Raw genomic sequence first — 15,000 nt, 5'->3', positions numbered from 1 at the left:
ACACACACACACACACATCCATATGTATATATATATATATATATATTTATATATGTATATATATGCATATATAATAAATATATGTATATATATCTATATATCTATATATGTATATAAATATCTATATATATAACTATATATATATATATATATATATATATATATACACACACACACATATACGCACACAGACACACATCCACATACACATAAATAAATATATATATATATTCATTCTTATATACATTTATACATATGTATATATATAAATACATATATGCATACACACACCACACACACACACATCTACAGATGTATATATACACACATATTTATATATATATGTATATATTCATGTATTCATACATAAAGGAATAAAAAAACACATACACACATATATATATATGACTGCCGCGATGGTCCAGTGGTTAGAGCACTGGACTCCGACCCTCGTGGTCCCGAGTTCGGTTCCCCCTCGCGGCGGTCGTAAAATTGCCTGCGCTCTGCGATATATCGCCTTGAGAAGTCAAACGCAGGCGTCGTAGGGGAAGTTACCGCTGTGGCACAACCGCGGTTGATTAGGAAGAGCATCTAATCAAGCAAGGGTGACACTGTCATATAACCTCTCAACAGTGAATTGAGAAAGCCCTATGTCCTGCAGTGGAATAAATGGCTGTTTAAAAAAAAATATATATATATATATATATTTACACACACACACGCATATGTATATACATATATCCATACTCATACACACACACACACATTGACATATATATATATATATATATATATATATGTCTGTGTGTGTGTATGTATATATGTATACACACATACGCACGCACACCCACACACACACATATATGTGTATGTGTGTGTGTGCATGTTTGTGTGTTGTATCACAGGATCCTAAATTTCACATGCTTGTATTTGAGTAAACAGCAGAGTGCGTGTTAGTGCGTGGGAACAAAAGTGAGGTAAAGCGGTTTTGAGTGCTAGAGTACTAAAAGTTTCACTTATGAAAATCGCCTGTGTGTGTAGGATTATCCGTTTGAATGTTTGTGAGTGTTATGGAGTGTTTTGCTTGTTATAGTCTGAATTTCATAATGCTTGTATACAGGATATAAAAGTATCTGGCTGAGTGTGAACGATTTATTCATCAGTGCAAGATTTATGGCTAGAACAACAGTAGGTTTGGTCATATCCCATAATTTTGATAACAGTGTAATGTTTTGCACAAATAGAAAACAACGGCTCTATAACGGGAAATGTCTAATAACTTCATAGTTGTAAATATTTACCAGATTTAATTGAAATTGAATTCCTTTAATGGTTATTTCTTTGCAATGGGATGTCATATGGTGGCCTGCGCATCCTGCGTACTCGGGTGAAATGCCTGAAAATGCGTTATGTAAATCTTTTGTTAGTTTAAACTTTCATCTGTAACTTTATATCAATATGTTCACGCTAGTGCATTAACGTGAACATATCAATGTTAACGTTATTAATGAAAGTTTAAACTAACAAAACATTTAATTAACGCATTTTCGGGCCTGCTAGCATCACCCTTATATTATCGGTCACCCTTTTGGGAAGACAAAACTAATTTACACAATACTCATGAATATTACATACTGCGTTACTAATTCAAGAAGATATTAGCTAAAAGGTTGGAGTATGCTACGGGCAGGGAACAGTGCTGTGTTTATGCCGAGTTTATGGCTTGTAATTGATCGAGCTCCCCTAAGAGCAGTCTGATATAGGAGTTGTGATTGGCCACTAAGATCCGACGCCGTAGGCGATTTTCGCCGTCTAACGGCGGGGATACAACGTCGAAAAAACGTTTATGTACACGAGGCTAAGGCCGAGCAATTATTTTAATGAATGAGTCGAAGTTGCCACTTCCTGTAAAAGTAACGCGAAGGTAATTAGCCAACCATTTACCATTGTTTGAATATTTCAACGATGGGTTACGTTACCAATAACTGGATGAGAAAAATAAGAGTGGTTAAGTCAGGGCGGCTGACAACAGGGGAACTGAGGAAAAGGTGGAGTAAAGGCAAGGCATAGGAGAGAGAGAGAACCTTGAAGAAGGAAGAGAGGACGGGTACGTGGATGTAAGAATCAATAAGCTGCAGTGACGAATGGCCGGCTCAGTGAAATTTATGCTATTGGTAGTTGAAATAAAAAGAAAAATGACGGCTGATACACTTTGTAAATCAAACATGGATATTTTGTCAGGTTTAATGAATATATAAGGTAATAAAACATTTTCTCTTCGTGATGTCTTGGTTACATTAATTTCTAGCTCAGTGACCATAAATTTAGTGTTCAGCGAAGGAAAGGAATCAATTGAATGATCGAACCAGTGAAAGAACGTTTTAGAAACACGACCTCAAAACATTTTTCAAATGCCACGGCTTGTAGTCAAACCTTGCGTGCATGAGTTTGGTAAATATCTACTAAAGGCAGCTATTTATAAGATTTATAAGACGGCATAATTACTGTGGTTTGGAAACCTTTCTCACAAGAGTGGAATCGAAAGGCCTGCCCACACAAGCGGACATAGTCGGCGGGCATAAAGGCAAACACTTATTAGCCCAAGCGCCCCATTTGGCAAGAATACATGCAATGCCCATTGTAATACAAGTTTATTTATTGTATTTACACATAGATGGCTCTACAAGTTCTTAATCACCAAATAGTCAGTTATTAGAACTACCTATCCTTCTTGTTTACCCTTTTCCTACACTTTAGGAAAGGGTCTTTTGTATCATTTCATTGTCTAAAATATTTTAATGACAATTTAATAATCATAACATAAATGAGACAATATCTTTCTCTCTTTCTTTGTTGGATTTCTTGGCTATCAAGCAGCGGCATGTGGCCAAGGTTATTAAGCCAATCTATATAAGGTCATAGAGTTTTGTCTCCCTTAGAAAAGTGATTACTTTACTTATTATTTTTTCATCATTTGATAGATTTGATGTTGTAAAATCTTTATTTTTTATTCTTAAATCATTTCTGATTGGTTGTCTATTATTGGAGTATTTTGGGCATATTGTTAATATATGGTTTAGGGTTAGGGTGTTGGTGCATTGAGGGCACTGTGGAGGAAAGGTTCTTCTATATAGGGAGTGAGGTGGGTTATTCTGGTGGCCTTGACCCTTAGGAGGGCCAAAACCCCCTCCTCCCTTCGGACTTTTCTGTGGGATGTATCCCACAGTTCTATTGTTGTTTTGTGTTTATTGTTTATTTGGAGGCTGGTCCACTCACTTTGCCACAGGAGATGTTTTTTTGCTTTTATAAGAGACACAAAACACCTGTACGAACTATGTTAATGTCCAGATCGCCAGTTCCCCGGCTAATTTGTCAGCCTGTTCATTACCATGGATACCAGAGTTAGCTTGGTATCCATGTTAGCTTGATTGATTTGTTGGCACCATGTAACTTACGAATGATATTACCCAGCAGTTTATTTTTAGTGGTTTCTAAGGATTTAATAGCTTTAAGTGAACTTAATGAATCGGAAGAAAAAAAATATAATTCTATCGTGGGTCGTCGATAGTGCAAAATCTATAGATTTGCCAATGGCAGAAAGTTCAGCAAGAAAAATCGATATATGGTTCGGCAGTCTAAACTTTAGTTCACATTCAGTCGACCATACACCCGCACCCACACACTCATCTGTCTTGGAGGCGTCTGTATATATATTGGAAAAAATTGAGATGTTTAATAAGGATCTCTCTGAACCTCTGGCGTACCTCCATCTCCGGCTCCATGGCCTTGGTTGATAGAAAAATTGGGGGTTTCCTATGGCGGGTCAAGTGCCTCCATTGCCATTAGGGTGGCTCGGGTCTCGAGCCACCTTTGCGGCATAGGTCAGTGCTAACTGGCCGAAGGGGAGGTACTCCTGACTCTCGATCCGAGTGCATTTTAGAGCTCCAAGACACACATACAAACATTCTGCATAGCATCCAAACCTTTCAAATATGCCGAACCATATACGATTGACCCATAAGCTACTTTAGACCAAATCAGGGCATTATATGTCATTGGCAAAGACTGGCTTTTCCAAATTTCATTGTACACTTCTAGCAACTTAATCATGGCATCATGATCAAGATGCATTATCATCTCATATCGAATCTCATTGGGGCCTGGGGATGTTCCTCTACAGGCTTCTAGAGCTAGGACAAGCTCATCCATTGTTAGATCTTTATTGTAATCAAAGTCATCTCCTATGGCAAAGTGAATAGGTTGCAGTTCAGCCGCTTCCTTGATGGTCAGGATGACTCTAGGTGAATCGAAATCAGTACCCTCGTGGGTGATGTTATTAATTTTGAAAGATAATTTTTTCTTATTGATTTTATTGATAGTAGACCAAACCTCTGATATTTTGGTATTGCTGTTAATTGTAGAGACAAAGCTCCGCCAGGAGTCTCTTTTTGCTCGTCTTATTACTCTACCAGCCCTAGCTCTTGCTTGTTTGTAGTTATGAAAGTTCTCATTTGTGACGTTATTTTTGAAAAGCCTGTAGGCCTTATTGCGTCGGCACAACGCCCTGCGGCAATATGGTGTCCACCATGGAACTCTATGCTTAACGCTATCTGTCCAAGTTTTAGGAATGGATAGCAATGCTGCTTCTAAAATCGAAATATGAATATTGTTTACTTTTTCACCAATGGTTTTTCCAACAAGTTCGAGCTTGATGTTCCTTGTGAGGGCGACCCAGTCTGCTCCTTTTACGTTAGATTTAGGTGCTGAAGGCGTTCTCACTGTGTCACATGAATATTCAATCAAAATAGGAAGATGATCTCTTCCCAAAGAGTAGTCAATGGTGTGCCACAGGTACTTAGCTGCTATTGATGAAGAGACCAGTGATAAGTCAATAAAGCTCAAAATACCAGTATTATCGTCCACCCGCGTCGGACTACCATTGTTCAGGACTAAATCAGACTCATTAATCAACTTAACTACTTGCTCACCTATACTATCCACCCGCAGGCAACCCCATAACGTATGAGCATTAAAATCACCTAAAATTACTTTATTTTGTTGCAGACGTTCCTGAAGAGCAAAGAGCTCATCATAGATTATCACATTATCAGGTGGACAATAAACTGAACATATAGTCAGATACGTGCCATTAATTTTTACTTTGCATGCGACAAACTTCAATAGTCACTTCAGTAAAAGGGAGGCTTTGGTGGATGTACATGGCGACTCCACCTCCACCCCTACCCTCACGATCCTTCTGACATAAATGGTAGTTCCTCAGCGAAACGACCTCGTCAGAGACGAAGTGTGTTAAATGCGTTTCTTGAACTATAATATCGGGAGCATAGGACGAGGCTAATAATTTAAGGTCATTTACTTTAGATCTAAGACTTTGACAGTTCCATTGTATAATGGTCGACGCGAAGATTACGTTTTATGGGGTTTGGAAATGCCTTGTCCACCAGTTTTAATTTTCATTTTATGGGAGAGAGGTGCCTCCTCTCCCTCGCTTCCCGGGGACCTCTCTCGGGAGGATTTGGAGACAGAAGCCTCCATATCCTGCACCTCCTGGCGAGGGAGACGACTGACAGATCTGCTTCCCTCTCTCCTCACAGGAGTAGCCCGGACGGGGAAGTGTGCTCCGGACTGTGATTCGGTATCAGCTTTCTTAACTGGTCATACAGTGAACGTCTACTATGTCTTAGTTCTTCATGCTCTCAAGAATTTCACTTTCTTCCAGCGTCCTCAATTCACTGTGAAAGATTACTCCCTTACAGGTATTTGGGCCAATAGGAATAGTTACTTTAACTCGAAGATCATGAATTTGCGTCAGCATAAGTAAATCCTTAATCTGGGAGTTTTATTGTACTTTAACAAGGAGGCTTCCATCTCGCAATTTTTTTGACAAAATCAAAAGCGCCATCCACTTGAACATCAAGAACCTTTTTGATGATAAAGGGGTTCACATTCAAATGATTGATTTTCATTCATGCATTTTACATTCGCGAACCTTGCATTCTCGGTGGGGATTTTGAAAAGCGGTCTTCTCGTTTTGTCATTAGCAGCAATTCCATTGTTTGTAGTCAGATTGGTTACAGAAAGGTCATGAATCGTCCCTCCTCCTTGAGGAGGAGAAGGGGTAGCCGGGGTATCATTCATTCTGGGTATCGGACCATGTCCGACCCCTTGTCTCAAAATCGTAGTCCTGAAGGGATTAAAAACTTTTGGCATTAACCAAACAGCAATAGTTAAGAGAGTAAGGCAGTTTTCCGTCCTCTACGCCTCCAGTGGAAGCCTGATTGTGTTCACGAGGAACTCCGAATATTTAGAATAAAAGAAAAAGTGTGCCCAAAGGACGCCCCAGACTACTGGGCCTCCCTACCCAGGGGTCAAAGCCACAAGAGCTACCCTAGTGTAGAAGAGAGCTGCGGGTCTGAGGTGGGGTGCTGACTACGCCTACTGTAGCCTCGTGTCACCTACAAAAACAAGAGCACTGAAGGTGCTGGCAAAGCACTATAAAGTCTTTAATTACAGGTTTTACTTTATTTCAAATTACTTTAGAACTCAGAAGCAACAATGTCAAGCGAGATGAGAGGCCCTAGGCTCCAAGGTAGCTCTTGTGGCACAAGACTTGCGTTTGTTGCTGCTGCATTAAGGACAAGGTGTGCGCTCATCAGAGTTTCATACACGAGTGAACAGTATCTTTTTCTTTCTTTCTTCGTTGGATTTCTTGGCTATCAACCAGCGGCATGTGGAACAGTATCGATATACTCTTTGCCGGCTGGGCACATGTGGAATCATCTGTATGTAACAAAATTCACCAAAAACTACAGGGGACAGAATATAAATTCGGGACGAATGGGTTAAAATGACATCACAGACGAGAAAACAATGTGAAACTATTTAATTACCGAATAGTCTGCCTGACTGTGATGTCCCCTCTGTGCCCGTCGGATATGCTCGCAAGTGCGGACAGACCCAAAGAGACTTCACCAGACTACGACTTCAAGACTGTCATATATGAAAGCCTCCACAGACTATATGACCGCCGGATCCGGTCACCTGAATCGTACACGAACTGTACCCTGTGTGGTGTCCTCGTCCGACCAAAAGTGGGCCAAGTCCATTGGGCTCTCAAGATCACTCACACCCAGCCAGCGCCTGGTTCCTGGCGCCGGAAGTCATTACGACTGTAACATTATCTTACGGCGTTCTTTGGCCCAACAGCAACATCGGGGGAGAGAAAGATAATTTTTTGGCCACTCTATTTTCTGCTCTTTATTTACCACACACAAGGAGATTGCCCATAGTATTCAATGCACTCCCCCAAAATGCCTTATGAATGAATGCATCATGCTCACACACACACACACACTCCGATCAGCTCGCTCATTTCCAATAATACCAACATGCGTTGGCACTCAACATAGTTATCTTATTACGTGCAGATATCAGTGCAAGCTAATCTTGATCTCTCTCACCAATGGATGTGATGAGTTTAATCTCTTGATGGTTTGCAAGGCACTACGAGAGCCACAATATATTACAACGGAATGGTTCGTAAGATCTCTAGTCATCTTGACTGCTGCAAGGATGGCATGTAACTCTGCAGTGAAGATCGAAGCTGATAGGGAAAGACTGCCAAATGCAGTCTTCCTTCTGCTCACTGCTGCAAAGTCCACACCATTTTTAGATTTCGAACCATCAGTATATATTGCATCTGATCCTTAGAAGTGTATTGAAGAAATCTCTTTCTGACTCCTGTTTCAATTCCCAATTCGACTTTATTGGTCCAAAGGGGGAATTTGGGAGTTCCAACTGCCAGAACCTTAGTGAGATTTAAATTAAGATCTTCCACAGGATTCCTCATTCTCCTATCATAGGATCGGCTATCCTCAAGGGGGTTGAAAACCTTTCTGGATGTGGATCCCAGAATCCTTTGTAGTCTCACGTAGTAAATCAGGTTCATGTAGTCCCGGTGTAATGAAAGAGGTGCCACTCTCCACTCTCATCATACAGGGACTCCATCAACTTACAGATGCAGCTGGGGAGGGAAATTGGTCTGTAATTCCCTGGTATGGACGCATCCTTGCCAAGTTTAAGGATAGGAGTGATTATAGCCTCTTTCTATGTGGATGGCACTGTTCCCTCCCTATAGATCCTATTGAATAGATCCAACAGGAACATTTGGGAGCTCACCGGTAAGTGAGATATCATTTAGTATGGAATATCGTCACTTCCAGGGGCAGTCTTACAGTAGAGCTGCAAAACAGAGTCCATTTCCCTGCACAAAAAAATGGCAAGTTGTATGGAAGTTCTGCCTTAATGAAGCTTTTCTTGCTCTGACAGCTTGCTGGCATTCATTAGACCACCATGGTACCGGAGGTCGACGGTACTGCCCACTACTTTTGGGAATGGATGCCTCTGCTGCAAGCTGAATTCGTGATGTGAAATTATTAACATCTTGAAAACACCTGAAATCATTCACAGATCTTTGCAATACTGCAGTTGATTTAAAAAGATTCCAGTCTGCATGTTCAAGTCGCCATCTTTGCAATCCATTGGCTAGAATACCATTTACCTCCTCCAAAAGTATTGGAAAGTGGTTGCTTCCATGTAAGTCTTCCATGACCTGTCAAGTGAAATTCAACTGTGAATCAGGTGAACTAACTGACAGGTCAATATTGGACAATGTCCCAGTTTCATTTTGGAAATGTGTGGGTGTGTCACTGTTTAGTAAGACTGCATCTACTCTTGAGAACAAGGACTCCAAAACCCTTCCTCGAGGGTCTCCCCAGAGGTGATGCCGACCATTGAAATCTCCTAAGAATAGAATTGGATGAGGCAACTGCCCAAGTAGATCTTCCAAATCATCCAGGTAGATGGCCTGGAAGGAATATCCTGACGTACCATCACTGCTACTCCTCCATGAGGTCCATTATCAAAAGTACCATAATGGGCTTGAACTTTGAATCCCCTCAGGGAAATTGGACAATTTTCCCTGGTCATAATCTCTTGTAGACATACACAAACTGGGTTACATGAAGCTATCAGATGTTGCAGTTCTTCCCATTTTGCATGAATTCCCTGATAGTGCCAATGGATTAGAGTATCCAGTTCTTCAGGTTGACACACTACTTCATAAGGTGTTTAGCAGCACCTGTGGTTAAGGCCCACCCCATACCTTTAGGCTGTCCCTTTCCAGCATCTTGGGAGTACCTTTTGGTGGGTTGTTTATCTGTGGAACTAGTTTCCTTCTTTTGGACAGGCTCAGGATTTCTTTGTTTGGGCAAAGGACAGACCTGAGCCTTCGGTTCAGGGACATTCTGCCTAGAAACAGAGGCCCCTATGAATGTGGTGGCAGCTGGAGCTGTCACCAATAAGGCCTCTAGAGCCTTAACTGATGGCTCCAAAGACCTTACTTTTGGAAGAGGAGTCTCCTCAATTGACCCCTAACTCCTGCTCCGTTTCTGGTGGAACAACTCAGTAGTCTAGCATTTGAGGACTGATTTTTAAAGGTAGTGGCAGAATGTGTGGTGTTAGAAGCACATAGGCACGTCACTTTGCTTCTGCAAAACTAACTTTCTCCTTGCTCCTTATTACCAATACATCTTTTTCAAACTTGCACCTTTTACATTGCTTAGAAGAAGCTTCATGATCTTTGCAGTGGCAACAGGATATTAGACCTGGACAGTTGTCATCTCCTTGATGACATGTTGTACCACACTTTAAACACACTCTTGGTTGTCATTTTCCTTAGAACGGCAAGTGTTGGCTCCATGCCTATAACCCTGGCAGTGGCTGCACCGCATAGGGTTAGGCACATATGGCGAGGTGGTGCCATGCCAATGTGTGTCGACTGTTCCAAACAATCACCTTTCTTCTTAAAACGTTATACTGCCACTACATTAAAATTCTTTCACAATTCCCTTACACTGATTGAGTGTTTTGTGAGACTTGAGCCCCAGGAATGTCGCATATTGCACGCAGCTGGTCACTTTCGTCTGGTGATGAAACTTCAACTATCAGGCTACCATCTCGCTGTGGGGTGATACAAGGATCATGTTGAAATACCTCAACTATCTTCTGATGTACTTAAAAAATATCAAGGTCCATGACTGATACACCATCAATGGTCTTCACTACTAGGTATTTACTATATGATATACATTCATATTTACCAGGTAAGATTTCCTAATGGATTGAGGAGGACTTTTCTCCTTCTTACCTGGTTTAGGAGCTCGGAAACCATTATGATTCCAATTCTTGCCCTTTGGAATCTGGTAAGGCTCGAGAGTGACATGTGATGTTCTAGAGGGACTGGCCAGGGGTTTGCATAGGTCGTTAGGAAGAGAGCTAGTTCTTTGTGAATTTGTAGAAACCATACAAATTAGAAATCTTCATTTCCTCACCCCCCCCCCCATAGAGTCTAGTGAGGGGAATATATAGTTTGGGCTCAAATTTTCCCAACAGTCATGGGGTTAGTGAGGAAATATACAGTCATTATTACAATGCTGATGGTAGTCGCGGAACCTATGCGCTACCGACTGGACAGTGCCTACATGACCCTAGCCATATTTGACCAGCCAATTAACTTGACCAGGCCTTGATCAAGCCACCTGACTAACCAGAATAAAGGACCAAAGAGATGTGTTGCTAGCTGCAGGGCGCAGCGTTCAGCATTGCTTAACCTCCAGGACTCCTGTCTCCTGGTAATATGGGACTCCACGCACGGCAAACACACATGGGAGAGTTCTCCCTGGTCCAAGATGGAATGAACCAGAGGTGGGTGCACCGTCCCCTCATATAGGCCTTGGTGCACCAGGAAGCCATTTTGTCTCATCCCTCACTGGTGACCCCTCCAGTATGGGTAGCCCTCTGGTCCGGCTCACCAGCTCATTGGTACCTGAAGCCCCCCCCCCCCCCCCCCCCCCACATGGCAAGGCGGCTTCTGTTAGGGGGGAGAATGACAGAAGGCAATACTTAGGTTGTGCAAAGTCAGATGGCGACTTTATGAAAGACCAGAAAAGAATCCCCTTTATCAGGAAGTCAAGAACATAAATATGGAGTGGCTTTGGTCCTGGATAAAAAAAGGAGAGGGTTTAGTCCTGGATTAAAGAAGAAAAAAAAAATATTCGTTCTGGCCCAAAAAACAACCTCATGCTTCTAATTAAGATCATAGCTAGTCCTGTAAATGTAAATATCATAATAGCATATGCTCCCACTGCTGAAGATAAAGATCAACAAGTTAACAGCTCCTACAATTCTCTTGATGAATTATTCATATCTTGTAAGTCAAATGAAATTATGATTGTCATGGGTGACTTTAATGCTAAAGTTGGTTAAGAGAGAGATTGGAAGGCTGTTGGACCCCATGGTCTGGGGGAATGGAATGAATGTGGAGATAAACTTATAGATTAGTGTAAGGAGAAAAATCTGGGGATCACAAACACCTGGTTTAATGTACACCCCAGATACATGGATAAGTGCTGGTGATAGAGCTAGAAACTAAATCAATTATGTTATAATTAGTTCAAGATACCGAAACGCAATCAAAAACTCCCGAACATATTCGGGTGCAGGCACAAATTCAGATCACAATCCAGTGAAAATAAAATTTAGATTGTCCCTCAAAAAATTGATGACAGCAAAAATTGGCCCCAATTTTGAACTCCATACATTACACACTAATCAAGAGGTGCAAGAAAACTTTAAACAAGATTTTTTTTGAAAATCTAACAGAGGCTTCTCACAAAGACATTGAGAATATACAACCAGCATCCAAGACCTACTAAAGTAGGTCTTGCATTCTCCACGAGACCGAGGATGTCAGTGTTTGCTGAAAAGAATATGTTCAAAAACTTCTTGATGTTGAATAAGAGCCATCAAAAGATATAGTCCTGGAAGTTGTCACATCTGGTCTTGCACTGGTCCCTACAGCAAATGAAAGCTGCAGGTTATAACGGCATATAGATCGAAATGCTCAGGTCCTTAGGAGAGAAAAATATTGATCTCATCTGGATCTTCCTAATTGATATCTGTGAATCGGAAAAGTTACCTAAAGAAATGATGAAATCAATATTCATTGCTCTACCAGAACAATCCCAGGAACCAGCAACACTTAAGTGCTCACAATATCACGCAATTAATCTAATGTCGAATAGTCTTAGAACTTTACTAAAAATAATTCTACAGAGGATCAGAAGACAATTCCTACCTGAAATACCAGTTTGGGTTTATGAAAGATAAAGGCACGAGGAAAGCTATCATCGTTATGAGGATGCTTTGCCGAGAGAGTTATCCAACACCAGCAAAACATCTACTTGGGTTTTCATTGACTATCAAAAAGCTTTTGATAGTCAAAAATAATTGTTCAAAATCCTCGCAAATATCCGGATAGATGACAAAGTCTACCAAGATCAACTTGCCGCAGTCCGCCTGATGGAACAACTAACTGCTTCCCCATCAGGCGAGGTGTCCGACAAGGCTGTGTGATGTCACCTGACTTCTTCAATTTATACTATAAAATTATCCTACGGGAGATTGAAGATCGTCAGGAGGGAATCGCTATCAACGGTTGTAGTATCAACAACCTTAGTTATGCAACTGATAAGTTCTCATGGCCACATCTGTAAACGACTTCCAAAAGCATTTTGATACTGTTGCCCTCATATCAAAAAACAAAAAAAGGAAATGCATGGTGGTTTCAAAGTCGGAGGTCCCACCATCTTGTCCAATGAAACATGGAGAAATAGAAATCTAACAGGTCTTTAGGTATAGATATTTAGGAGCTCTTGTCACCTCAGATGCTCGTTGCAAGAAGGCAACTGGACGCAGAATCGTACCAGCAAAAGATGCATTCTTCAAACTATGGAACATCCTAACAGACCGAAAGCTCTAAATGCAAATAAGAGAGAGAGAGAGAGAGCTTCCAGAAACATCAAAGGATTAATCGGTTAATCGTCTTGCGTGACGTCATCAAGGCTTTTCCCGTTTTTATTGGTGAACTTAACGAGCTTATTAAATGACACCAAAGAACAGGACTTGGCAGGAGAGTAGCAGGGGTTGGAGAGGAGGTTTGTTCAAATGCATTCGGGATACCAGAAGACCCACGGGTCGCTCGGGTTGAAGGTGAATTGCATGGGAAGCAGCACGCCGGGTTCATTGCTCCAGTCCTTCATGTAGCAAACGTCTGTAGGGAAGATAATTTGAGACGGATGATTTGCGAATTACGGGGGGAAAAAAGTATATTAGCAAACAACTTTAAACAGCACAAAAGTCCGTTGAAAATCCTGGAGGTACCTACCGGTCCCGAATTCTATGTTTACGCACAGCAAGCCACGGCATCCAACGTTCAGGCAATTCTGAAAAGCCACTTCGAAAGGCTTATGATCAGTAATCCAGCCAGGCATGTTTTGAATGTAGTAGTCTTTTCCGTAGTACATTATATGTTTGCAGTATGTGGATGCAAAGCGTTATTTAGTGCACTGCGCAGTGCAAATAGAACATGCATATATGTATATATGTGTATGTGTGTGTATGTTTATGTGTGTGTATACATATGTATATATGTATATATATCCATACACACACATATATGCATATATATGTATATACATATATGTATACATATATATGTATATATGTATGTATATTGTTACAACGACCGCCGTTCCATCTGCAACTGCCGATTTCTCGTCGCGAAATCTTAAATTGAAAAACGAACGTCTTGACCCCAAACGACCTCGTTGGAGAACAAGCGATCCTATCCTCCTCCGCGCCACTTCTCAAGACGCTGCCCTGCGAACCCGCCAAGAAGGCCTATAGAAGAGGGTAAAAATGCCGGAAGAAAGGGGAGTTGATCAGCCATTGAACTGTGCAGCTCGGTCAACTAATTTCGCTACTCCTCAGCTGTGACTCCAAGAATCATGTGACGTTTTACTACAGAATATATATATATATATATATATATATATATATATATACAAATATATATATACATATATATAATCTTATTTACGAGAAAATTGATAATGTTGTATTTAATTATGGATAATTATACATGGTGTTATGTGTGATGGTTTCCGGTAAATTTTACTGAGGATATGTAAAGTATTGGTAATAGGTTGTTTTTGATAAATACAAATAAAACATTACTTGCGTTTTATACATTTCCATGAAAGTAATATAAAAAGAGAAATACAAACTAAACTAAGTGAATCTATATTCAATTATAATATCTGACTACACTAAATGAAACTACATATATAATTCTAATATATAATTCTAGTAAACTAAATATACTCGCAGAACCTAGAAAATATATGAAATATAATGCATGGAGGTAAAGCCTATTGTATCAAACTTTATTATGGATTTGTAGTTACATCATTCCCCTTGACTCAGTAAGACTAAATCTCGTCAAACAACTACAACCGCAATAATACATATTATATACATACACAAACATATATGTACACACACACACACACACACACACACACACACACACATATATATATATATATATATATATATATATATATAAACATTAGCACGCACGCACACACATGTACACACACACACACACACACACACATATATATATATATATATATATATATATATATATATAAACATAAGCACGCACGCACACACATGTACACACACACACACACACACACACACACACACACACACACACATATATATATATATATATATATATATAAACATAAGCACGCACGCACACACATGTACACACACACACACACACACACACACACACACACACACACACACACACACACACACGCAAGCACACACACACATATATACACATATATGCATACATATATTTACACACACATATATATCTTGACCTGACGCCTTACTAGACAGACGTTCAAATCGGCGCTCCTGGGCAGCCAAGGCCGGCTGTTGGCTTCACCTGTTATTCTGCTCTTTAGGCTAGTACAAGTGTTGTGCAGTGATTTTCAG

The sequence above is a fragment of the Penaeus chinensis genome, chromosome 39, assembly GCF_019202785.1.
Source record: "Penaeus chinensis breed Huanghai No. 1 chromosome 39, ASM1920278v2, whole genome shotgun sequence".
Taxonomy (NCBI): domain Eukaryota; kingdom Metazoa; phylum Arthropoda; class Malacostraca; order Decapoda; family Penaeidae; genus Penaeus; species Penaeus chinensis.
This window is presented reverse-complemented; position numbering follows the sequence as displayed.